This window comes from Meleagris gallopavo, chromosome 5, assembly GCF_000146605.3.
Source record: "Meleagris gallopavo isolate NT-WF06-2002-E0010 breed Aviagen turkey brand Nicholas breeding stock chromosome 5, Turkey_5.1, whole genome shotgun sequence".
Lineage (NCBI taxonomy): Eukaryota > Metazoa > Chordata > Aves > Galliformes > Phasianidae > Meleagris > Meleagris gallopavo.
Window position 1 is genome coordinate 42,595,845 of NC_015015.2, and position 27,631 is coordinate 42,623,475.

The following is a 27,631-nucleotide window of genomic DNA, read 5'->3' on the forward strand; positions in this document are numbered from 1 at the left end:
TTAATGATGCGACTGCTTTGAGATTGCTAGAAAGAATGCTGATGAGTATTAACTATGATGTGTGTCATTTTGTATCTCAGGATAATCCTACAGTCCTAGCATTACAATAGCGGAGTGCCTCTCAAGAATTTAAACATAGAAAGTCTCTTTTCTTTCCAAACTTTCAGCTTGAGTAGTTTAAGGGTATATAGGTGCATAACAACAAATCAAATCAAAACAAAAACCAGATTCACCCAAATTGTACTGGAAAAATGCGTAAAAAGTGGGAAAAGAAATTTTGAAGCAAAGCTCCTGGTAACACTGTGGCTGAGCTTTTATGGCCCTCAAAGTTAAGGCAACAACTGAGTGTAATTGATGAAGCAGGTCACAGCTCTCCAGGGGCAGAACTGCAGAAAACCTCTAGGAAGGCTGTGACCAGGCTGTTCCAGGCTGGAAAGCTAAGCAGATACAGACACTAGAAGCTCTATATATGAAAGCATGAAATTTTCTTTAAAATCAGCAGAAGGGTTCTGTGTTAACAGCAAATTTTTACATGTATAAACCATATAAGGGTTTACATTCCAGACCAGCAGAGAGGATGCAAGTCCACTGTCACAGATGGATGGCAGCAGATACCTCTTGCTGGAACAAACAAATGGGCAGAGCAGCAGGTCTGCTGCAGAACAGATATTGCTGTGTGCTTGCTCTGTCCTCTCCACCACTTGCCTTTGTCACCTACCCACAGAAACCTGAATTTTTTGTGTCCATCTGAAGGACTGGAAGCTGTGTGCCGCACTGGCCTTTGCCATCACTGCCAGGTGAACCAATGAACAGACCTTACGTGGCTGCAGTGCTACCTGCTGACCCTGCACGGGCATTCAGTCTTCCCTAATTTGGCACTTTTTCACATGTTCTTGGCATATGAAATTTCATCTTGCTCTATGAATCCAGCTAAGGAAGAACAACTGACTGTAATCACCTCTGAATTTTAGAGGCTGGCAAAACGATTTTCCCTTTAGATACCCTGAATATATAGACAGCTCCCTCGTGAGGGACTTACCCCTCTTTGCCCAGCAGAATACAACTGACAACAAGATGCTTGTCAAAAGCCTGCACAATTCTTAAAGTATCATCCCTCTCCAGTTTTCCTGTTTCTCTGTGTCACCTATCAGTCTCCCAACACTTTTTTTTTTCCTTCTCCTGCCATGGCAGCACGCTTCCTCACTACCACACCTGTGCTCCAGTCACAGCCCTCTCCAGCTCCCCAAAGGCAGGGACTGGAGGCCAGACCTATGAGGTGATGTCCCAACAAGCCGGGGCTGGAGCTGAGGTGGGGTTAGAAACCAGCTCCTCTCAGACAACGAGAGCCCAACTGAAATCCAATGCTGCAATAAGTAGGTCAGCTTGTTCCTATAAAAGCAATGGGTTTAGCGTTGACCGTGCCTGCCAGCGGGAGGAGGAAACAACTGCGGTTTCCCTGTTCCCTGCATTCAGCCCCTTTGGCACCAGGGCCCTCCTCCTCCTCCTGATCCTCCTCCTCCTCCTCTTGCTCCTGCCTGGCTCAGCGAGCCTTGGCCGTGTCACTGCTGCGCAGGGCTGCGGCTGCACGTGAGAGCTGCAGTTTGCTCTAAGAAAACAAACACCATTGCTAGGCAATTGGCATGGCATTGGTAGCAACAAACAAAACACGGTGCAGTGAGGATCCAGGGTTCTGGTTTTGCCAACAGGTTCAACAGGTTTTGAATATGAAGTCACCTCAGGCTTTATTAGTGCCTGGAAGGGGAACGCTGCACAGCTGGGGTTAGCTGGGGTTTCACCTCTATCCTTGCTCACCGTCTCAGTGCTGTGCAGCGCCCTGCTCCCCCCACTGCCTGCCCGGCCCCTCCTGCTGCACAGCACCTGGCACCCTTCCCTTTCCTTGCATGACTCCCACTTGCACAGCGTAGGCGGCACCAAGACATCAGGCCCAGACCTCACCCCCAGAACCAGAACTGAACCGCCCCAAGTGAACTGCCGCTGCATTGAGATGGCCGCTACCCCAGGGGACGGCCCCCAGACAGACAAGGGGTGCTGCATCCCAACACTGCTGCAGCTGACGCACAAAGACTGTTTCCATGGGAGGAGGGTAACCTTGCAAGGGGCTCCAGGATATTTTAATAAAGGCTCTGATCTACCCTTGTCATTTCTTTAAATAGAACACTCAATGGAGTTTACTACATATAGCACAAGAGGCAAGAAAGTTCATTCAAGTATATTTTTCTCTCAATGAAAAGGACCGTGGTGATGCCCCAGTAAACGCTTCTCTGTGAACGGGAGCAGCATGGCACTGGGCAGACTGGGGGAGCACAGCATGATGCCAACCATCACCCACTGCTCCTGTGAGCTGCTGTGGGCCATCAGCATTATCAATATCCATTGGTCCATTCTAGTCTGAGGTGCTACACAATTGCAGCAGAACACATAAGCTGACTGTAATCAAAAGCTTTACAGTCTGCTAAACTTGCTTTAAATAATGCATAAATACCAAAAAAGACACACTGTACTCCTCATCAATTTTCATGCCAACTTGGTTCTCTGTTTATTGCATTTTCTGTTTATAGCAGAAAGGCTTTAAACCACAGAATAAATAATACTATTTTCCACTCCATTTTAGCTCTATTCCAGAAACACAGACTACATTTAATTACTGTTTTGGTAGCACCCACCTACGCTATGAGCTGTGCTCACATGAATCAACTGGTACGTCTGCATTCAAAGCACAGAAGAGGTTAACAAAACGAGGGCACTTCTATCAGCCCCTCCTTCCACTCCCCTGCATTTCATCACACTGAAAGGGTTTAAAAGTAAAAAATTCCTTCCACATCATATAATCCTGGCGTCTGCTGCGCAGCAAATCAAGCTCGCTCATTTCACTGTGTTATTCCCAAAAGTAGCTGTACAGATTCGGGTCTAGAACTCCATTTTCCATTCCCCGAAGTTTCTGAATACCCGCTTTTCCTATTTAGGCACATCAGAAAAAAGCAGTAAACACAGCTAGTAAATACAAAGCAATCTCCTCTGCCTAAGTGCAATTCTGACTGCATTACTTAAGAAATATAATTTCCTGAGGCTTTTTACTACCTTGCTTTACAATACACACGATATGGTATCAATCTACCAACTCCTTTCTGCTGCCCCTTTCTCAGCGGCTCTCAGCCACCCCTGGCATTACTTATTTCAAACACTAAGCCATTACTGAGATTAAGCCACAGAAGGAATGGAGTCTGGAGAGTGAGTAGGTCACTGTGGTCATGTTTATTATTTAATAACAGAGGGAATAATTCATATCACAGCAACAATTCTCCGTGACTCCATTTATCATCTTCAAAGAGAAGTGCATCAGACCCCAGGCAGGGACAGAGCTGTTCTGTCCCACTGCACTCCCCACTGAGCCCTGGGACCATACCAGAGGTTGGACTCCTGGGCAATACACATGGGAATGGCCCTTCTTCCCCTACCCACAAAACAGCGTCAGCAAAACCCAGGGAGCAGCAAAGCCTCATATTAAACTCCTTAGTTCTGTGCAGACACTGTGGTTTCAGGCAAGGTGTTTCATTCTCTCCCCTAAATGGATGAAGTTTAATCTCTCTCCATTGCATGGTCTCCCTGCCTTGCAGAGTTAGCCTGCAAGCTTTTAGAGGCAAAGACTCTCCTACTACATGCATCTTGGTTGGCAATAATTGCTGTGTTTGTCCCAAAGCGTACTGTTTCTCAGGGTTTTAATGTGATTGAATAAGAAACTTCATGTCCTCACTGACAACTTTCTCAGATACATCCCTGCCGCACAGGGCAGTGTCTCAGTCATTAAGCTAAGACAGCCATTGATTTTCTCCTCTAACATGCCACTCTTCTCACTTGCAATTTGTTACACAGGATTTTCAATACATATTGGAGCTGCAACAAAACAAACAAGAAGAAAAAGGAAGAGATGACAATAAACTTAAAACCTTATTCCAAGAATTCCCTGATTCCTAGAGGTCACACAGATAAGGTGTTTTATTTTCAGCTTGCTTTTTCCAAAATGTCTTTACGTTGCAGCTTCAACAATTGATGAACTACTAGCTGTGTTCCCAAATCCTTACAAGGGGGCCAAGGTTTTTGCCTTTTTGTTTGCCTAATCTTTTCACATCTATTTGCCTTGCTGCCAGGACAACTAAACAGCAAATAAATGATTTGGGTTCATTCAATAGATTCCAAACTGGGAGCCTGACTACTTTGTTTGCTTTAGGGCAAAAGGAGGAAGCAAACAGCAGCTTTGTAAGTGAAGTTGCTGATATTCTTCTCCCAATTATGGCTGTGAAAAGATATAGAAATGCAAAGTACTCTTTACAAACAGAGTCAGTTCATGCTAATCCAACTTGTTTAAATTCATTTTAATTTGATTCTGCCTCTAAAAGTGGTTTAACTTTGATACTTACTATGGTTTCTTTGCATTTACACAGAATGTTTTCAACCCAGCAGGACAAAATAACGTTAATAAGCTCCATTTCATTTTGAGTATTTGCTTAAAAGAAGGGTAGAGGCTCAGAACCAACAAAACCTGAGGCCATAGCCAGCTCTTTGAGTGTGCAATCCCATTTTCTGATCAGTATCATCTGTCCATTTCCCAGTACCAATGCTGTTTAATACTTTTAAGACTTTTCTCACTAAAGTGGACAAGAATAAGCTATATTAAAAGATGTAAAAAAATCCCACAAGGATGTAATGCTGTGGAGTAAATCTGCAGAGTATCTGGAACAGGAGTCAGGTCTGGCATATGGCAGCTCAGCTACAGTTTGAAGGATGTATGGTTTGTTCTGCTTTGAAGCACGCCCTTACTATTCTGTGACTTTATGGTCATAATTTGGAGACTTATCAATTTAAAAAAATAGGGAAAAGAACCAATCAGAGTCAATATATTCTTTAATAAAATTAACATATTTTGAAACTTTCCGAGTTCATTCAGTTCCTTTCCAGCCTGGCCTGGCAACTAAGTGAGCACAATACCCATCATGGCAAGAGGCCAGAGCAGTACCACAGCAAGGAATCTCCTTTCTTCAAAAGTCCACAAAGATCTCAAGAACAAAATACGACAATTTTTAACACGACTTAAAAAAACACCAAATGATTCTTGTATCTTCACCAAAAGGGAGCCATCTACTTTCTGAGGAGCAGAGAAGAGGAGCAAGGGACACTGAGAACATAATGCCCTGAGTTCTGCCACCAGGGAAGGGGCATCTTCCCCCTTCCAGCTTCTCAGGCAGCTGCACAAAACCATTAATTCAGCAACACCACATTGGGAAGCACATCACCACGGCTCCTACACATAGCTAACACAAAGTCTTGCTCCAGTCCCTATTTAGCATGTGTTCTACAGCAGTCAGGTATGATTCAAAATAAAGCAGCTCCCACTCACAGCGATTTCCTGAGTGCAGAAGAAGAACTTCATTCTAAAAAAGAAGGAAAAAAGTAACTGGGATTGCTGGGACAGAGAGGATGAAGCAATGAAAGGACAGAGCAGGAACCTCAGCTGGTAACTCCACCAGAAGATATATGAGGATGGAAAAAAAGATACCACCTATGAGGCCAGAAAATTCTGGGCAACAGCTAAGGCAAACAGAAACCTACAGGTGATACAAGACTCACAGACCTGGAGGCGGATGGAAACCTGCTCCTTTGTGAACCGAAGGTAGAAAGTAAATCAGAAAGACATGAACAGCCCTCCGTAGAGTTGACCCACTACAGTTTTTGATGGTGATGAAAGCCCCACAGACACCTCCCAACTCCAAAGGTTCTCACATTACACAAACAGTACAAATGATTAAAATATTAGAAATTAAAATATTACAAACATTTTACAAAATTACACAGTACGCTTCTGCTTCTGTTGTCAGCCCCAAAGTGCCAAGCACACTGTCATGCTACCAGGTTTTGTACTCTGTGCCAGTCACTCCCCAAGGTGTTTATGTGATGTACTCTGGCAAAATGAACAGAACATCTGTATTCTATTTGCTAATGAGCAATCATCATTTCTACAATTCTCCAGCCTGGGATTTTGCTGTTTGGAATACTAATGCCAGTTTAAAAAAATTAAATGAAAAAAAAAAAAAAAAGTTCTGCTTATTAGTACTACCGTCACTAAAATACTTCTGCACTATTCACAGTGCAACTAGGCTTCTGTGTCTGTTGCTTTCCAGTACTTTTCCAGAATTAGAGCTTTCAGAAATAAAAACTCTGATGACATATACTTAATGTATTTTCAGAACTAGCAATGCACTTCTTGCTTCAATTACATTTCACTCACAGAAGCAAGGATTTAAAATAAACTATTATAAAAGCTTTCCAAACACCCAATGGAAGATCCTTTTCACTGTTTGTGTTTTGTATTTTGGCAAGCTAGAAGAGATGAAAAAAATTATAAAAATACAGGACTTGGTCTTCTGGCTTGTGTGCTGAGAGCGAGGGAAGACAACAGCAGCAGCACCTCCCACCCCACAGGAAGCGCTGCCATGCTCAAAGCCACCTTTTCCTCTCACATCTCTCATGAGGAAGTGTTTGGCTTGCATGTGGCTGGCCTCATTTCCCATGTTTTGGTCAGTCAAGCAGAAGGAAGGCTTTACTTTTCAGCATTTACCTGTCATTTTAAGCAGTAACCAGCCAACTCCGACACTACGTCTCTCCTCACGGATCTTCCAGCTCAGGGCAAAACCAGACCAAGCCCAAATGGAGGAGCCCATCTCAGCTCAGGAAGCACATGGCCCACCTCATGTCCCCATCCCTAGCTTGTCGTAGCTGAGACAAAGATTAGGAGAACTGAAAATCAGGCTCTGCAGTATGCTAGTGAGCGAGTGATTGCTTCCTGTGCTGTGACAGGGTGACCTGCACCTTGTCTCACCTGCCCCGGTGCGTGGCCTGCTCTATCGCTGCAAAGAAAAAGCACAGCATGAGGACTGCAGTTCTGCTCCAGCCTTCTAGATCTGCCCAAGAAAATAACAAAACCCATTTAAATACATGGACAGCCACAAGTCATAACTCTCTCCCTCACTTCCCCAAAACTAATTATATACATGTCACCAGAATGTCATACATCTCCCTCTTTCCGCCTAAAGAACACATTTCTTCCTGTCACGGTCTAACACATTATATACTGAACACCATCCTCCATGCAACAGTTTAGGGGAAAAAAACCCTAATCCTTCAAGCGATACATGTATTTTATAAACTTACCTGGGAGTAACACTGAACTACAGCAGTTATTATTTAACAACACGTCCAATGGGGAAAAATAAACCACACACCTTATATAAATATCGATAAAAATCCTTCTTCTTACTGCCAGTAGCCCATATCCACACCAACAGCAAACATAAAGGAACAAGGTGTACTGGCACTAAAAAGGCACCCAGTGTGCCTTTACAGCAAACCACGTTAAAAAGAAAGCTAAATTAAATGTGATACGTGCTAAACACAAAATTACAGTTAACTTAAGATGTAGAATTTATTCCGTCTTACTTCAAGCAAAACTGCAAAATTATCTATAGAAGGAGAGAAGACTTTCAAATGGAAATACAAAAGCAAGAACCCAAAAGAAACTGAAAAACCTCAGAAACTACTAAGAAAACCGTTAAACTGAGCACATGTTGATGCCCAGGAGAAAAAAAAAAAATAGCAGAGGTGGGCTGGGGGAAACAAAAGACTGAAAGACCAAAAAAGGAAGTTCCCACGAATACAGAGCAACTGCCATTTGCACATCAGGATTCCCTTGCTCAGTGTGAATAAGATGGAAACACATATAGCAGGCTGTCTTACTGAACCAACACCAAAAAACAAGCTCTTGAAACTAAATTTTAAAGGAAATACTGTCACGAAAATTGAAAAATGTAAGGAAACCAATAAATCTGATGAAATTTGGTGTAATGCCAGTAAGTCTGATAAAATTTTCACTTTCTAGTTTAAGTCAACAAGTCAGCTCTAGAGGATGCTCTCACAGTCCACTAATGAGGAAGCTTGATGTTTGGAGCATAGAATAGATGACAGATTCAAAAGTTAAGCACGAGAATAACGTCACCTACCTTCAAAATACTTGTGATCAGCAGAAGTCAAGGGAGTTGAATCCTACCTTCTTCTTACACATTAATGAGGTAATGGCTACTCTCATAATTACTAAACTAATTTAAGCAGCACAGGATTGTAATTAGAGGAGAAAATTAATATGCTACTCCCAGAAGTAGATACATACAAAGAAAAACAAGCAGCAGGTCTATAGGAACACCACATAACCAAACGTGTGCATAGAACGTAAAAAGGATATATGTGTTTATTGGTAGCTGCAAAGTGGGTTGAACATTTTATTTACTATTATCTCATTTTCAGTATTACACAGCTCATTTAGAAGAGGGCAATCGGGATGTAAGCTTAACAAGCATGAAGTACATTCTTGTGTACATGCTTATGCTATCAACGGCAGGGAACTACAGCTTTTTACTTTCTGCTTTTCCGTATGCAGGACTACAGCAGCAGAACAACTTCAACACACATCAAGCAGTCAGCACAGGGCAGCAAGCCTTGCACAAGAGCCTTTAGGAAGCAGCTGAGCTGGTTAACTGCTGCCAGCCAGGGCCAGCCCCTCTTTGGCAGCAGCACTACCTGTTCCAGACGGGGTTTACAGCTCTCCCTCCCTCCCCACCTCACTAGTGTGAGAGTCCAGATGTTTTTCCCAGTCAAACTTCATCTGCTGGTGCAGAGATCTGGCAGATACCACTTCTAGCAACAGAAGACAGAGCCAAGCACTTGGTGTTTTACAGTCAGGCAGTGTAATATACTGGTAGGACATCTGCTGCTATGGGTATAAAGGTTTGAAATATGAAGTTCTCAAAATGTCCAGCCCTGCCACACTGTTTGGATCCATTCTAGGATGGAGCATTCAACTAAGTAACCAGGTTTAAGTTCCAGTTAAAGAAAGAACAAACAAACAAACATATTTTGCACTACCAGGGTTTTGATAGAGGCATGCTAACAAAGTCAACACAAGTGCCATGCAAGTGATGGAGGATTTCTGATACTCCTTTCTGTGCACACACAGCTGCATAGACCGAAAGACAGACAGACAGCCCCAGTCCTTCCAAGCAGCTCTATGCTTGGTTAGCCTCATCTTTTAAGTGTACTGTGTTGAATTTGAGAAGAACTACCCATTAAAGCAGTTCTTGCTTCACAATCAACACCACTATGAACACTGAAAATCAGACTTTAAGCTTTAGCCCAGTTCCAGCTCTCCTGTACTAAGTCCAGATCAACAATTTCATAAAACACTGCAGTATCCTGTACAGCTATGTCAAAATGGCGTAACGCTGATTGCCTATGACAGGAGGCATTTGTACTAAGGGATTTCTGAAAGCAGTACAGTATTTCTTTGTGTGAAGTAGCTGAGAAATAATACTCCTCCCCCCCACCTCAAGCTTCTTTTTCTTTGTGCACTGCCAAGCAAAACGGACCCCAAAACACGCTCTCTTTATTCCTTAACTGATGGAAATTACATTAGAGAGAAGCCCAGCATAAAGGAAGTTTCGGCAAGGAATGTGCCTTTCATGTTACATTCCATAAAACACTCAAAGATGTATTGACTGATATTCACAAAAGGATGTTCTTCATACAGCTGTACATGGTGACTGCTGCAGTGCTGACTTAACTTCCACTTCAAACTGGCGATACAAAACAAAACATTTTTAAACATACTTGATATAAATAATTTTTTTAAGAAACGGAGACCTGGAAAACCCACATGAAGTCCTATTCCTTGATGTCAACATGTTAAACTAATGGTTCTTACGCATAGAAAAGAAATTCCAACTTACATTTCTGAATATTACACAACATAGAAGTAATCTGAATTATAAGCACTTGGTTACAAATGTACATGGATTCTTTATTCCTAAGCAAAAAATAATGTTAATTAGTGGACAGGCGAGCCGTGCAATCTCCTCTTCTGAGCCTCAGTGAAGTTTTATTCCCCAGATTATTCTTTCCCTCTGGCAGCACTGATTTCCTGCTTTCCTCTGTGACTGCTGCAACTTGAAACCCAGAGAACCTTTTGGTTTCAAACTTAGGCTCCGTTTCCAGTGATAGCTATAGTGGCCTGGAAGACATTCTGTTGGGAGACAGCAAGGAGTCAACAAACCACACCACCGTGGGCAAAGCGTGCACAGCACAGTGCCAGAACAAAGGCCCTTGGCAGCAAAGCTTCCTATCACAGTGTGCTCTGACCTTCAGCTACAGAGTTCTCCTTAGCACTGATGCTGTCACCATGCTCTGAAATGCTTTATAAGTGGTAATTCTTCCCCAAAAGGCACTCTTATCTGCACTACCATGACACTGTTTAGCAGTAACAGCGCTAAGAAATTTTCCAGTTTTGATAAGGATAAATAATACATTGAAACACTCCAATTTCAAGTTCTTGCTCAGATACCGTCAGAAATGCATGAGAGGTTGTGGGTGGGAGGCTCAACACTGATGAGAATACAGCACACAGACTTCATCTTTAGTAGCCACAACCCCGCTTGCCCAACCACCACCACATCCATTTTAGAGCACCATGTCACTTACTGACACAGCAATGCTGACAGTGAGCTGGACTTGGTGATGCCTCAAAAGAAGTACTCTAGTTAATAGATGCAACTATGAAAAAAAAAAAAAAAAAGCCTTTTACTGAGACGCTGTTTTTGAGAGGAGAATTTACCTGTAACGCCGTATTAACAAACCCTCCTCAACACACAGTTCACCCCAGTTCAACATTTAGGAGGCACAGCTACAGAGCCACATTTCTACAACCCATCAGGCAAGGGAAACTACCCTTCATAATTTCTAAATAAGTACTACTTTTAAATACAGCAATTACATTAAAGCTCTAAAAATTCACTCATATATCAAAATATTGCTGTTTAGCATATAAAATGAATTCCACCACACTTCTAAGAGTTAGAAGCTTAAATATCTGGAAGGTCTTTAAAGAATTGAGCATTCAAAACACCACAGAAACTTAATTTTCGTTATTCCTTTTGGCAAACTGAATCAGAACTGTTAAGTGAGTCTCCCTAACTCCGGTAAATTGCTCACTACCCCGAACACAAGCAGAGATTAAAACGGGCCTAATTTCTGGAAGGAGTTTTAGATTACTGACAAAACTAACATTTCAGAACATAGAAACTGAGCTGTAGTAATGACTGATCACTCACACTATCTCCCTAAATTTACTTCCCAAGTTCTATTACTTCAGTTCTTTTGCCTGTAATTTCTGGAAGGAAGAGAAATGCTTGAAATCTTCAGTCACAGGGGCCTGCTCTCCCATTACCGTGCACACGCTGCTCTCTTTAATGTGTCTGGCCATCAGGCGCATGAACCCAGATGAGAGAACTGCATAGAAAGGAAATACTTTATGTTGATTAGTAGTCAAAATGCCTCTTGGATAACACGGTAGCACTACCGCCAGCTTCAGTCTGCTTACTTTCGAACACGTTAGAACCATGCCCAAGTTGTAAAATGTCCACCTATTGGTGCTGCACACAGGTCTGTGAGTCACTGTGCGGAAACGCTGGGCTGATAGAAATCTCACTTCGTTAAAGTCCTCCAAAACCACAATAAAACTTAAACTTTTTATAGCTGAAGTTATGTCATATTCAGGAAATGCTGCTTATGAGGTTAAGCACTCGTTAATACTGTGAGCAAATCAAAGCCACTGGGAAAGTTGGAGCTCCCAGCTGGAGCTGTGCGTGTGAAGGTCACGCTGCCACGGAACTTGCCTTGCACAGAAGGCCAACAGAAATCCATGCGATGCACAAGCTGCTTCCCTGCTTCCCTACTGCATCTCCTGAACAGAAAGCTGTTACAGCAAGATCATTTTGCTTTCAATTGCTTGCCTCCTCCCCTGTTTATCACTCAGTATACCTCTCTGTGTTAATTGCTTTTTAAACATTGCTCACACTTAAAATTCAGGCTCAGCTTATACCATTTATTTCCCAACATAACTTGATGTTCAGAGTAAAACACATAATTACTGTATAAAAAGTTGTACAAATATGATTAAAAATAAGGTGGCAACTTTTTTCCCCCTACAATTCACTTTGCAACGTACACGCCCTAATTAAGATTAAAGCCCCAATTTATGCTGGTATTTCAGAAAGAACTCTTTGCGCTTGTTCAAACCATGGCTACATGAAAGGGACTTGTCAGCACTCAACTCCTACAGCAAACTCTCATTCTTTACAGATGGGAATGCAAAGAAAATCACTCATCAAGAACACAGGCAGTCTGAAGGCCCTGTAACCAAGCAGACTCCCAGGGGCACACCTGGCACTTCATGTGATGGAGCTGAAAGCCACTGCTGGGGTTTCTGTCCTCTGCAGACCAACAACCCAGCAACCAGTACTGTGCCAGGCATGCAGTGCTGCACCAGGCTGCCACACACGGGCTTAGTTCTAGCACTCATGAGCAGCATCCCTGAAAGCCTTTATTCTGCTTTATCAGATGGTATGCTGCTTCCTTAAGCTTCAGTACAAAAGAAGGAAAGTAATTAAAACATTCAGGCAAGGCAACACAGCAATGCTGTTCCCTCCAACAACCCTAGTAGGTAAGCACAGCACAATTATTTTTTTTTTCTGTTCTTGTATGAAATTGGGACTTACTCCTAATCAAATATAAGGTTAGGGGTGAAAACATCATATTTTCTTCCTAGAAAGAACTGGTAAACCTTTATCCCAGGACCTGTTGATGCCAACACCCAATACTGCTTGCTGAGAACACTGTCTTTTGCCAAAGATTCAAGTATGTGGAACCCATTTGGTTTTATTCTGCTGATGGCCACGACAGAAAATGACTGCAGAAACTGCCATCAAGTGTGGAGCATCATTATCTTGTGTTTACTGAATCCCTTGGGAAATGGCAATTTTTGTTTATACTTCTGACCAACAAGAAGCTCTATGCTCCATTGCAGTGCTTGGGGTTAACTATTCTTGCAAAGTACTTTTTTTCAGGAAGAGTCGACGTTCCAAGTTGTGATGGTTTTAGTTTCAATATGGAAGTGTCAACCGTGGTAGAAGGCAGATTCATACGCACTCTTGACAGGTGGTCCCAAACTTTAAACAGTTGGTACCTTACTTGAAGCGTTCAGGTGGAGAACCTGATAGGCTGCTGATGGATCCCCACAGCAGATACAGCACAGCTTCTAAGTAGATTTAAGTACAAACAGTTTACAAAGTTGTCACTTTATAACAGTGCAAAGACACGTGCCTTCCTCTATGACTGCATCATTTAATTCTTAGAGGTAGAAGAGAGATGAGGAAAAAAGGGGAAAAATCATAGCTAGGAAAGCAAGATCAAAAGCAGCTACTGCAGGCAGCAGTTAGCTAGAGATGTTTGCCCTGAGTGAATGGGTCAGTGTCTTTTGGAGGGGGCACATACCAACCCCCACACAATGAACAACTCTGAATTAAAACACTGCCAACAACACGTACAGCACCAACGCAGCAAAATGTCCATTAGGGGGAGAGAAACTTATCCTTGTAACAGATGCTGTGATTAAAATGGAAAGGGTTGTACAGCTACTCCTCATTTCAACCCAGAAGCAAATTGCTGAACTGTAATTAATGATCAGTTTATTAAATAAGCACCAAGCTTTTACGTCATAATTCTCCTAAAATCCTCAGCTGTTACATAACACGTAAGACTGAATTTACATGGGCTACTTTGATTCTGAAACATCAATACTCGTTCATCCCGCAGAGACCCAGCAGGATAGAGTTTACTATCCCTTTTAAAGTCAAATACAATGTGATTTTACTTGCTCTTCGAGATTAGCTCAATGTTTGCACTTTTGTGTGTCAGATCAGTTTTAAAGACTCCCTTTCAGAAGTTCCTGGAACTCACTGTATTTATCACAGCAACAAAGCCACAGGAAAGGTCGCTTTGTTTTTATATGTTTGCTTTGTTTTCTTTGTAAAAGTACAGTGCTTTCTGGCATCCTTTTCACAGGCACTTTTAACAGACCAGCACTCCAAACAATACCAATCTGTTTCATTAGATTTTCTGAGTCGATATTGTGAAGAGACCACAGATTTGTCAGAGGTACACTGAAGTCATTATCCTCTGCTAATAAAACTCACTGTAAAACTCTGCAATGCAAACAGTTAATCCTAGCTAGTTCATGGAACGCGTTAAAAATAAGCAAGATCCTAGTGGTGTTATCATTACGCTTTCTAGGATACTACCAGACATCTCAGCCTCAATACCATCAGAGAGAAAAAATTTTCCAGGTTATGCTTGAAAACCCCTAATCCACAGTGGAGCAAGGAATCAGAGGTTTCACAGTCCTTTCCACTACCTCCAGAGAACACTAGTAAAGAACAAAACACCATCCTGTCAGCTCAGAGAGAGCCGTTCTGCTCTGCTACCCATCAATGCAGGGCATGATTAAGTCTTAATTCTTGGTGCCAAAGACTTCAGACACAGAAGTGAGCCATTCATTTCCAACCAGGATTGCACTTAGCGTGGAAAGCAAGGGGGCTCACAGGGCAGCCTGCTTGGCTACTGAAGTTTATTCTGAATCACCTGGAAGTAAGATTTCTTTCTATAACAATGTATAAAAATCTATTATGTGGAGACACCAGCAGATATTTATTTGTTTAATGGTAGGCTTCATGAAGAAGCAAGAAATACTTGATTTGGCTGACAAACCATGTCACCCTATTAATTCTTAGAGTGGTAAATATGTCAGGCTTCAAGAGCCAATTAGAAAGGTCAGTGTTTGTCTTTTTCTCTGCTTCTATCCTTAATATCTTTTGCACTCTGGTGTAGACTAACCACTGAAGGAAAAGATAGAAAGGCTCATAAACGGGAAAACTAAGCGAGGTGTAATAAGGGAGGGTCCAGATGAGACAAAAATGATCTCTACCTGTTTTGGTTCTTATGAATATAGCCTACCTTAATCCAAAATCTAAATATTTGAATTACATTAGGAGAGTGGATTTCACTGAAATGCCCAGGCAAACCACACGCAGTTTCATATTTGGGGCACACAAAAGGGTTACTTTTCATTTCCAAATCCCTTTTAATTCCACACAAGCATCTGTAACTTCCTTTTCCCATGACAGGAAGCATTTGTTCTTCTGCAAAAGTTTAAAAAACAAAATCACTGCCTCTAAACTCTGTTATTTAGCTTTCATTATTATTCATTTGCTACACCTGAGGTCATTGCAATTACCAAGAATCCGATAAATTCTACAGTTTTTCAAGTGAGGAACATTTTACGGGAGAATTGGTTTGTTGTTGTTTTTCAAAGTGATATGTGCCTACGTTCCATAAAAAAGGCAATGCAGCAAATAAAATACCAACAGGACCCAACTCTGCCAGTGCATGAGATCGTTCCACCCAAAAAGCAAAATTTGGGAGCTACACAGAAGCAAGATTGCAAACAGATTAGACACGAATGCACTGTAAGACAGCAAAGAAAGCAAAATCAACCTGGTAATGAAAAACATGCCTCCTGTAAATATTTTCTGATAGTGGAATGGGAACCTTGCTTTCACACTTAATCATCCAGTCAGCCCCTCCTACAACTCATCCACACTGGTTCCTGGATATGTTACAGCAGTCTTCAAGAAGAAGCATTAAGAAACAAGTACAATCTTTTCTCTTAACTGCGGAGAGAATCAGGATACCAAAAATGCATTATTAAGTACAAAATAAAACAGATTCTGCCCCAAATACCTACATAAACAAAAACTCTTGCAATATAATTTGGATCATTTGTTTCTGTACTGTTCTTGGAGGCTGCATGGAGTAGATGTGTACAGCTCGCAATTTACTTCCAAAATACCCCCTTAGGAAAAGATCCTCCAAAAGATTTCCTAAATGCTCGTTTGTACACTATGTGTTTTAATTAACGTACAGAACAGAAATTACCATTTAGATAAGATAATGCTCCCCAGCCACCCCACCCTTGCTTCCTGAAACTCTGCCAGGTTTATCAGCCCCTCATCCACACGTTTTTGCTAGCAATCCTCAGGCCCCAGTTAGCATTAATTCAGCTGCAGTTGGAGAGTTTCTCCAAGGCACTCTCTTCAATTCCAAAGTGCATGAACTGCTTAATTTGAGTGCTCTGTGATTCGAGCACTTTAAATAGAAAAAATACTGCAGGAAATTACAGACTTGCTTATGTGACTGCTTCAATAGTTGCACAGACAGAGCGAGCTGCATGCTCCAGCCAACAGTAAAGAATGCAAGGACACCCCATAAACCCTTCGTCTCCTGGCTGAAATTTCAGAGTTCGTGTGCAGAAGTTGTAGAAGCCACAAAGGACAGTGCCACAGGGAGAGCTGACCCAAACCTTACTCAGCATCCATGCCGGCAGTGAGGAGTCACGCAGATGATCGTTCAGCGTGTGTCCTTTTTCCCTTGGTTAAGTGCAGAATGTCTGTGTATCCTCTTTAATATCTATCCCATAGTTCTAGGCTCTTACGAAGGAAGCCCAGTGCAGTAAACATCCACCACTGACACCAATAACATATGATAAATTTCTTAAAATGCAAGTATTCATTCAGGCCTCCCAAACTCAGTGTCCAAAACAGAGAGGGAGACGCTTCATTTTGCAGAGTGTTTCTTGACTATGATGGGAATTTCTCTTAACATAAAGGAATCAAGGCAGGCTCAGGGATTCTGTGGCTCTTGCCACACCTGATGGGCTCAAAGTCTCCCTTTAAGCCCAGGGAACTGGTACTCACCCTAAGCTACTGAAAAGGATGCTGTGCAAACTCATTAGATAATGCCTTAAAGTACTATGAAGATATGTGATAACTGTTCGGAGTTATTGGCACAATCCAAGTACAGTTTATCATTCTTGAAAATATTACACAGATTTTGAAGACTACAACTACTACATGTATACACAAATATGTTACATTTAGATATTATACATTTTATGGCAAACAACTGTCATTATAATTTTCTGCGGTGTTCCATGCACATCTGAAATATGGACTGAATAAACTTAGATATCATATACTGTGCTTCTATTATAGTGACCAGATTATGACTTCCTAAGAAATGCAAGTTTTCCTTGATAGGAGAAATTGACCCAGAGTTTCAATGTTAGTGAAGGAAACCATAAATTATGGTACCAACATGCATAATGGGCAGAGGCAAGCCTGAGTAACAACTAAGTAGAAGAACAAACTTTCTGTTTTAAACAGATACCACAGTCTCTGAGAAAATTCAAACTTTTACAACGGGCGCTCAGAAATTCTTTTTCATTTCACTTTTATAACATCTCTGATAATAAGAGAACTGGCATGCAGCATATGGCATACTGGCATGCATAAGTATGGCAGAACTAACAGCTCACATTTTCTTTACAAATAATGAACCTAAAAGTCACAAGGGTGGAAAATCTTCCTACAAAGAACAAAATTTAACTCCACCCAAAAGGTAAAGCACTTAACATACAAGATCTAACCAGGTTTATAGTAACCCACCAAATTTAGATTTCTCAGCTCATGCACTGAATAGAGGAGAAGACTAACGTAAAAAATATATATATTACATGATTATATAGTAGGAAGAACTGCGTTCTGAAATACACAAAACAGGAGAGATTAAATCTGCATTGAAAGACTTGATTTTTTTTTTTAGACCTGTCATCTACTTGTAGTAGACAAATCATTACCAATAGCTAATTAACCTCAATGGCAGACAGCTTTGTAAGGAGAATATATTCTGCCACAACAGCAGTCTGACATGGTTCAGCAAGTGCAGAAGAAATATGACTTGTGAAACCACCACCACACAGCAGCGCAGTGAAAGCTGGGACAAATCTTTGTGTTGGTCTAACAAGAAGAGCATGTCGAAATCTTCCCCCACTCCAGAGTTTGTCCTGAATTCATTAGTATTAGCTAAATCATGAGTCATTTTGTAAACTTAGCGCTCTGCGTAGAACTGTTCCTTTTCCAGCTCACAGAATCCGAGCGAACAAGAATGTACATTAAAATCTGAGACAGGCCAGGTGGATGCAATTGGACATTTCTAAAAACATCTTTAATCCTAACCACAACTCATCCCACCTAGTCTTCAGCACCATATTTCTCCTTCCATGAGTCTGAAAGTTGTTTTTCAAGTTGCCTAAAATTGAGAATATCTTCCCTTTTTGAGAGAGGTCATCTGGCTCTACCCTTTCTGGGGCACTCCTGAACTGACCTCAATGGCCCCCAAGTAGGGCTGACCATAGCTTCCAACCATGTCATCTGAAGCCACCAGCCTTCTGCACAGGGATACTCTGCTCTTGAACCACTGAGAGGACAAGAAAACTCCAATATGGAGAACTGTATTACTTTAGGATCTGTTTTCACATAACAGATCTGCTCTAAGGTACATTTTTTCCTTATTATCAATTTAAACCAATCTTCAGTGGAAAAGATTACTATCGAAGCACTCTAAGTACTGCCACAACATCACCATTTCTTCAGATAAATAAAAAGCGATGCCTTTAGTTAGGCTGATAGTTCACTACCATCATCTTAAGCCATTACACACCATCTGTGGATTGCTGAAGAGCCATTCAGCAGACTTGTAAACTTGCACATTTCATTGGGGCCTTTTACATTTCATTTTCCTCCACTTAAAGAATAAATATTTAAGTTTTGTTCTTGCAGTTAACCACGGAGAAGTGAAGTATCAGTCAAAAACTCAGCAATGTTTGTTCTGGAAGTTCTGCTCACTGTCCTCTCAAGAGCAGGCGCTAAGGGCTACCTGGAAGAGCTTAACATGTCAGTCTTTGGGAAACTACCCATGTGAAAGGCAGAGGGGGCATCTCTAAAGACAGCTGGCAATTCATGAAACATTTACAACACAAATTTCGATACCACTGACTAAATGCACCTGCAGCTCTGGTTAAGACAGTAACTGCTGATCCTGGCAACACAATTTCAGAAGGATTCGTTTCAGAAATCTGCCAGTAACTCTAGGTCTTGTTCTTTAGAAGTCATTGGAGCTTTGCTAATCCAGGGTGACTGAACAGAAAAGCCATGGAGCCATGACCTTGCAGTACTGCCTAGTCACTGGATTTTGCTCCCATCAAGTTCTGCCCCTTGCCATTTCTGCCTTCAAGCAGTAAGTAGTTCATCGGATTGCACTGCGAAGCCAATGTTTACTGGGTGCCTAAAGCATCAATTTGAGCAGACAATACCAAGCTGCTTCTCTTGTCTTCTGGTACGAAACTGCACTCTGAACACCCATGTGCACACAGGTTGCCTTTTTGAGATTAATTTTGGTCAAACCATTGAAAGCAAATATCAGCGTCATTCTCCTGAACCAGTGCTGTTCTCCAGACACATCAAACCCTTGCTTAGACACCAAATTATGTATTTCAGGGCTTGTGTTTTTACACCTACTGTGGAGGTTTCCTTTGCAGGTAAAGAGTAGGAGCAGCTGTATCTGTGCAAGACACTGTACCCTATAAAAAGAAGCACGCAAGTTACCAACACAGAAAAGGAAGTAGGGCAGATGAACCAAATCTATAGCACAAAAAGGGTTACTTTCCTATATGACTACACATTTATTTGTACATGCTCAATATATTTGATAACACACATTTATATTTAAACACGTTTGTTAAATATACACACAGATAGACATTTGTTCACATGGCTCATCAGGCTGTCTGGCCTTAGCTATTGTATCTTTGCCTCTCAAGAGAAACAGTTTGCTGTTCTTGTTTCATGAGAAACAACTTATTTGTTAGTATCAGAAACACAAATGATAGAACTCACAAAGCAATATATCCTATTATAAAGAAAAACAAGTGCATTCACATAAAGAAGCTCTGTTTAAAAGCTTCAGTGCAAGGATGTACTGTAGAAATATGAAATTAAAAGACATGCAGTAAATGTTCTTAATATCTACCTCACAATTGTGCATATGTTTAAAATTCAGGACTGGACTTTCCCACTGCTTCATGAACAACTTCAATTTCAATTTCACCAGATCCTTCTTCTGCATTAGAGAGCAGTGTGATGGACCAGATGTAGAAATAAACATTGTCAGAGAGAAAGTGAACTTATTAGCTTTATTTTATGCAGTTGCAACCACTGAGAGACTTTGACCTTTAAAAAGAACTAAAACTTTGAGGAAAAAAATTACATAAAAGGAAGCCAAGGATCTCATAATGGTATTTCCAAATTGACAGAAGCTGTCCCAAGACAGCTTGAATATAAACTCATATTTTCTTTGCTAATTTGTGGTCAGTATTAAAAACATTAACAACAAGATCAATTACTTCACCAGCTTAAAAGTCTTAAGGACTTCTGCCAAAGATCACTTAGGCACAAAAATGAGAGTTTATCTCATGCTGATTTGAGAGGACTGCTTAAAGAATGTACCCTTCAGGATGCAAATGCAACTTACCTTTACTTTAAATGAGAGAGGAATGAGAGGAAAAAGTGCTGTACCTACTGTAGGCTCATTTTCCCAGTCTACCACCCTGGCAGGTGTACTTCAAACAGACTGACATGGATAGCGTAAAGGATTAATTGCCCCAAAAGGAGTCCTGGATTCAGTTTTTGGGTTTCTGAACATGCTGTACTTCTACTGATAAAGGGAAAAACCCCACTTCCTTCCCTCTTGAAGTCCCAATTCAGTTTCAAGTCTGTTATAAATTGCAGCAAAATAAAGCGATGTGTGAGAACGAACTTCAGTGACTTCAGAGCTCTGCATACTGACAAGTGCACAACTGAAGAATTTCTTGCGGTTAAGTTTTATTCCAATAACTGAAACCAACTGTTTTTTACACATTCAGCTTAAATAACACACAGCATGAAATGTGCATACTGCTAACCACCCTTACACTTTAAGATACTCTCTAGTTTTCTCTACTGTTCAAATAACATTAGGCTCACTTAGCAATATGCCATTTCCATTAATTGACCATTTCTTGTTGATGCTTAAGAAATGCCTTTTATGGAACCAAAAACCTACCAATCTTTAACCGGCAGTACCGCGATCAGCTCGGACCAGTAGGCAGAAATTCTTTGCATGTTGGAGAGGAACAATTAGTGCCAATGTTAACCACAGACACCACAAACACAAAAAACTCTCAGATTCAATCACCATTGCTGCTTTTCCCATAACTTTCTTCAGTTTACTGGCTAGGAGTCTGCTGAGGGATGTCTAACTGCCCAAGACAGAAGAAAGTCCTAGCATAAGAGCTTCTTAAAAATTCCCAGAGTTCTTCTTTTAATTCTCGCAGTGTAACTATGTCTCAAGGAACCTGACATGCCGTCAAGGAACAGCCCAACTTGACAACAGCTTTCCCCGTTCATAGCAAACTACACACCACCAGAACTGCTCAGTGACACAATTGCAAAACTGTTCTTATTTTAGTCGTCTCCACGTAAGGCACAGACGTATGTGTCTCTTGTGGCTGTACTCTCAAACAGAATCTACAGTTATGAAAGCCAAGATTACTTCTAATACATGCCACCTTCACAGTGAAGGAATGCCAAACAGTAGCAAGCTCTCAGCATGGAGCATATGCTCCAGCTCATCAGCCCAAAGATCCTGATGGCAACAATCACAGTGATTTTACAGTTTTGGAAATCTTTACATACTGTACCGTGTCCTATGTTACTGCATGCATCCTACCTTTGTTTCTAACCACGACCTGCTCAGAGCACTAGTGCTGTAAAGCCAGCACTACGCCATGTCCCTGGTGTGGGCCGCTGATCCGTCCTGCTCCAACCCAGCCTAGCTGGAGGTGGGCTGGCCCCAAATGCCACTGACAGGACAAGTCTGACACACACTGCTGCCAGACTTCTCTGTGGGAACCATGCCCAGCACTTCTCAGTCACCAGCAGCACCTGGGAGATGCTCACCGTGCCCTGGGCCTGCAGAAATGCTGGGCATGGGCAAGTGAGCCTTGAGTTCTGAGCAAGGAGCAGCTCCTGGTGGGAAATGGGGAACACTGGGGTATACAGGCTGGCAAGGAGAAGGGCACTGAGCAGGAGCTTGCTAAGATCAGCTCAATCATTTAGCAGTGCCCCTGGAGCACTGCTACCTGCAGATGAGCTCAGCACTGACCTGGGCAAGGAGCCTCCCGCTTCCCCCTCCAGGCTTTCAGAACCCTCTCCTTTCCTCTCCTACCCCACACTATTAACTGGGGTAGCCAGGCCAGGCCGCAGGGATTTGCAGCAGCAGTTACTCCTCACTCCCACATGTATTTCCAAGTGCTGTTTTACTGCTGCTGCTCCCGCTGGAGGCAGGGCAGCTGTACCTCTGTGCCCTTGCATGGCAGCATGATTGGCCTGCAGCAGGCACCCACACCCTCCAGTTGTCAGGGAAAGTAAACAAAGGCAGTAAACTCTGTCCCGAGTCACCCAGGAGCAAGAACTTCAAAGACACTGCGAGGGACTGTTGCAAAATACACAAACTTATCTGCAAAGATAGCAGAAATGTCTGTGCAGATCTAAAAGGCAAGTCACCGACTTTCAACAGAGTAGGGCTTAAACTTACCTTGGCATACTCTGCAACGTGAACTAACATGGACAAGACCTGTCTGCTACACTTCAGCCTTTCTCCCCTTCAACTTCAAAGCCAAAGGAGGCTCAGGAGTCCTGCATTTGGGGAACACAGGCAGGCAGCTGCTGCACTTCCCTCCTCATGGCTCTGACACACATTAACACAACCATACTTTGAGCACTTACACTTACTAAATCACAGCTTCGGCCACTGTCTTACACACTTGAGTAGAAAAATAAAAAGACTATCTACGTGCTATATTCCTAATGCATAGCAACCTGTTTAGAAGTGTACTACACAGAATGCAAACAAAAATGTCATGCCAAAGTGACTGTTTTTCTAAGGATCACTTCAAAATGCTGTATGTGGCTGGTACTGTCTATTGAATGCACACAGTGTTTCCAAACCTGCACACAAACACGTGTCCCTGCCAGCACCCTCAGGACTCCAGCAGCCCAGCCAGGGCTTTACCCACTTTCTCAAACAAAGGCGAGCTCTGCTGTTCAAATTACTCCCTTTGGGATGTGCTGTACAACCCCTCCGACTTCATTTTACTTCTCTGGTAATACCACTGCAAACACACTGAATGCTAATAATAAATAAATTATTCAAATATTCCGTCTCCACGGAGGCAGCATGTGAATCATCTTCCTGAAAGGGAACTCCTGAAGAAGCTGTCAGGTCCCCTTCACTTGGCAGGGGGGAAGCTGATTTAAATAATTATGCACTGTGAATGAAAACTGATTTACTGTAACAAGATAGTAGCTTTGCTATTAATTCAATGGGCTGACCAAAGCCAAGACTTCAGCAATGGAGAGCATTCACAGATACCACAGTTGAAAGGAGGGTGGGGACAGGTGCTCAGAGAAGAAAAATTTGAAGAGAAAACATGGTGAAGTCACCAAGTTTGGTGTTCCTCTGACGAAGGGAGAACACTGCTGAATACTGCTGAACTTAGCTGGATACTCAAAACTCCAGATCTCCACAGAATAGTCATTTATAAAGATGAGTCAATTTCCAGATATATCTGTAAAAGTAAGGAGCCCAATGGCACTTCAAGAGAAAAAAGCCACTCGCAAAAGCTAACAACCAGCGCTGCTCTAAATGGTTAAGTTCCCTGCTGCTTAAGGTTCTCGCATTAGTGAAGCACGAAAACAAGAAACAGAGCCAGTGTCTGTAGACTGACAGCTCTGGGCACTGAGAAGTACTGTTGTTACCACCCTCACTTAAGACCAGGAAACAAACGAATTACAACCCCACTTAGAAGTACTCAGATTGCTGGGAAATATGAGAGTCCCAAATACATGTTAGAAAATGAATGTTCAGTTAAGACTTGAGCATAAGAATCTTGCCCAAGGTGTATAATAGATAAGAGCACCAGAATCTACCAATCTATTGCTTCGCATCCCTTTTATAGTACTGTGGGCCTCTCTTCTCATGAGAACAACATTAAAGTATTTGTAATAGAAATACCTCGCTTTGTTGCTTTTTCCTTTGCACTCCTGGTAGCAGAAGAAAACATTTCTACCTTCTAAGTCTTAAGTTACATGCACATGATGCTTACTTTTCTTGTAATTCAGTCCTCCGCAGCCCCTGCCCTCACCACCTCAGCATTGCAGCCTTGCATCCCAGGACCTGTCTCGAATTGTACCTACCCTGCTCATGCAACAGGAAGAGCAGCTGAACTGAATTTCCACCTCTACAAAGAAGAAACCATGGTCCCTGGGGCATTTGCTGATGGATGCTGAGCTATGCACCCCAATTTTTCATGGTATTAGAGAGAGAACACTGGCATCTTCCCGCAGCCCTGTTGGCAGCTTCCATCTTAAAGGTACAGGAATCAAGTCCCCCCAGGCCTCTCCAGAGAAAAGACTGAGTACCTGCTATTGGCAGCACTTCTCCAGATAAACTGGTCCTACTTCTGTTATATATTTCCTGCTGTCTCACTACTAGCACAAAAAGCAGGCTGAACATCTTGATTTATAAGAGCAGACAATTCTAATTTAGCCTTTATAAGGGAAACCAGGAACAGTTGCACCCTTCTTCCTCCTCCCACTGCCTTACTTCCACCTCAGTAACTGCTTCTATTAATAGCCAATACTTGGAAATGTGAAGTCCCGTTTCTCGCAATGATTCACTCACTGGACAATGGATTAAACAGGCAGTTACTCATGTCAAGGATTCTCATGTTTAGTAAAGAAGGAAAACATCTCTGTATGAATATGCAGGTGTGTCTATGAATGAGTGGGTTCCCCAGTCTTACATGGGTCTTCTCAGGATCAGTCTGCACACATTTTGAACAAATAAACTTTCTAAATAAGAGATACAGGTTCGCTCTCTCAAATATATTACCGTGCTTTGGCCATCTCCAGAAAGTCTCATGTTAAGTCATACATCAATGCATTAAAACGTGAAAGCCACCATCTTTGATTGAGGGAATCAATGGTCAATGCCCTGCCTGAAGCAGCAGTGCCCAGTGTTTCCAATGTCTGCTCTGCAAAAAATTCCAGCTGCTGTCTCCTTCTAGTCCTGGTGATACTTGCTGGTGTGTTCCATCTCCCTCCTTCAACAACTTGCCACAAACAGTGCCCACTGTCACCAGCTACAGCAAGGGCAGCTGGACCAAGGCTGGTCAAGCAGACATTGGTGGAACCATCAGTCAGAGATGGAGGTGTCTCGTGGTAAATGAGGATGCCTGTTCTCACAGCTGGTGGCACACAGTTAACAAAGCAGCATGTGAGGCCCGAGGAAGACAACCCATGCTTTTTGGGGTTTTCCAGCCAGGTGAGACCAATAGGACTTCTCACTCTTTCCCTCTCATGCTTAGCGAATGGGAGAGGAATTTGTCAATCTTTTTTTCCCATTTCTTATTAAAAAGGTTTCACTAAAGGAAAGGTCACTTAAAGGATGGCAGCTCACTGAACGCAGCAATCCTGAGTGCAGATGTAAGCCAAGGTCCACAAGAAACACTTCACATCTCTAGACCAACAGTACGTGACTTTGATGTTGCGTCCATAAGCAGCAGATTTAAATGGTGCTGGTCATCAGCAAAGCAAGTGGATGAATTTGCTCACAGCATAAGCAGTCTGTACGGAGAGATCACAGCTGTGCCCCCAGCTGACAAGAACTGCTGGAACATTGGAAGTTGTGTACTAACATGCAGAAGGACTTCTATATGATAAGGTGATGGAGCACTGGAACATCTTCTCTGGATCTCTTCTCTGGAGATATTCAGGACTTGTTCAGTCACCTACCTATGTGACCTATTGTAGGGCATCTGCTTTAGCAGAAGGCTTGGACTTGATGATCTCTTGAGGTCGCTTCCAACCCCTGTGATTCTGTGAAACTGATCTGTGCTTCCAGTTGGCAACCCAGTCACACTGAGGAGAACCGTCTCTGCACCCAATCTCACGAGCAATAGCACACGGATGACCCAGGGTCACTTCCTTACGCTAGGAAATGAAGAGTCACTCACCCTGCTACCACAAAGGTCTGCTTTTGCTGGGCTTTGGCCAGAAACCTAAGACCCAGTAAGTGCATTAAGCCTGGCAGGCACATCTTTGCCTTAAAGCACAGAGAGTGCTGTCAGTGTGCTGACCAGCCGTGGGGTTCCTGCATCTCCCGGGGCAGCTTCTGCAGCTCATACACTCCTGCTACAGTCCTCCGCAGAGTAGGAACTGCATCCAAAAACCTCCATTTCCAAAGCACAGCGTCCTGTTTTCCCGACAGCTGTAATTATACCCACAGGCACCATCTCTGGACACTTCCTTGAAATTCAGTACAGAATAAATTTGATACAAGAAGACACAGTAATACGTTGTGTTTAGTTTTAGTGTGAGAGCAAATAAAAAAAGAACAGTGAGTTCCAAGCGTGATTTTTTTTTTTAAATCAAAATGAAAGTTTTCTCTTCAAGAAATAAACAGAAGCCCTCCACAGACCTTCATCTTCTTGCAGGTGGCACCTGGCTAGGAAGCTCTCCACAGACCAGACAGATCTTCTTACAGGTGGCACTCTCACAGATGAAATTTATGTATGACTGCTACTAAAAGTTATGTTAAAGATGTATTTCTATTTTTTTCTGGAAGACTATTACATATACTGAGAGCAAAACAGTTGTATTACTGCAATTGATTTGTGAACAATTACATCCTCAAGGCAATATCCTAAGCTTAAAACTCACGATTCACGCAGAGGAATAAAACAGATCTTATCTGAACACAATGCATTAGTTTCAAGGCCTTCCAATTAATGAGAATAATCCGCACCTATCTCACCCAGCACAAGTTCCTGAAGAGTTTAGTATACATCCACATTAAAGACTTCTTCATGCCATGCATTTTATGCAATAAAAAGAGAGATGTGAAGCCAGATGAAAACAGGAAAAAACAGTGGTAACAAAAGCTATCAATAAAGAAGGTAAAAAAAAAAAATAAACAACGCAACATGTACAATAATGAGTTACAAACTCCTGAGTAGGAAAGGTAAAGCAATAAGAGCAAAATGCTGTATTTCTTTGTGTAGGGAATCCTGAAGGCCAGAATGCAGCAAGCTCCTCGGATGTATAAATCAGTTCTGAGAGGAGGTATTAGAACCTGGTACAGCTGATGTCCTACCTGTATTACATACTGCATGGGGTTTCATGAGAAAACCAAAGAGCAAAACTATATAGGGTACAATTTTCATCTAGTAGAAGGAACTCATCATTTTAAATAGCACTGGTAACTTACTCAACAGTAGATTTACCATTTGTTTGTTTTGATATGAAAGTTAATGCTTGGAACCACAGTACCATGATCCTCATAAAAGAAACTGAGGTAGCTATCTCATACCCAATAAAATTTCAGTCAAAATGAACACAGCACATATATTTTGGGAGATGTGTTCAAAATTATTCAGCGAAGAACAAGACAGAAAGGAACAGAGAATTAATCTGCTCACATCAAAGACTTTAAGGACACAGAATTGCCACAATGAATTTTAGCATCTCTTTCTCCTCATTTGCCATTTCGAGGTACACAGATAGCTGGTTTCTCCTGATCCTCGGAGAAGTACATTAAATTTTTCACCATGATTGAGTTTACTTTG

The 27,631-nt window shown here is 42.1% G+C and overlaps 1 protein-coding gene and 1 long non-coding RNA gene across 2 annotated transcripts in view; both read right to left on the minus strand.

Annotated features, from left to right (window-relative positions):
- FOXN3 (forkhead box N3) overlaps window positions 1–27,631 on the minus strand; it is a 110,049-nt gene that overhangs the window by 34,737 nt on the left and 47,681 nt on the right. The window lies entirely within an intron of this gene.
- Window positions 1,244–24,412, minus strand: LOC116216690. Its single transcript, XR_004159960.1, has 2 exons — window positions 6,632–24,412; window positions 1,244–5,072 (listed from the first exon to the last, which is right to left on the minus strand). It is a non-coding gene; the product is annotated as an uncharacterized LOC116216690 (long non-coding RNA).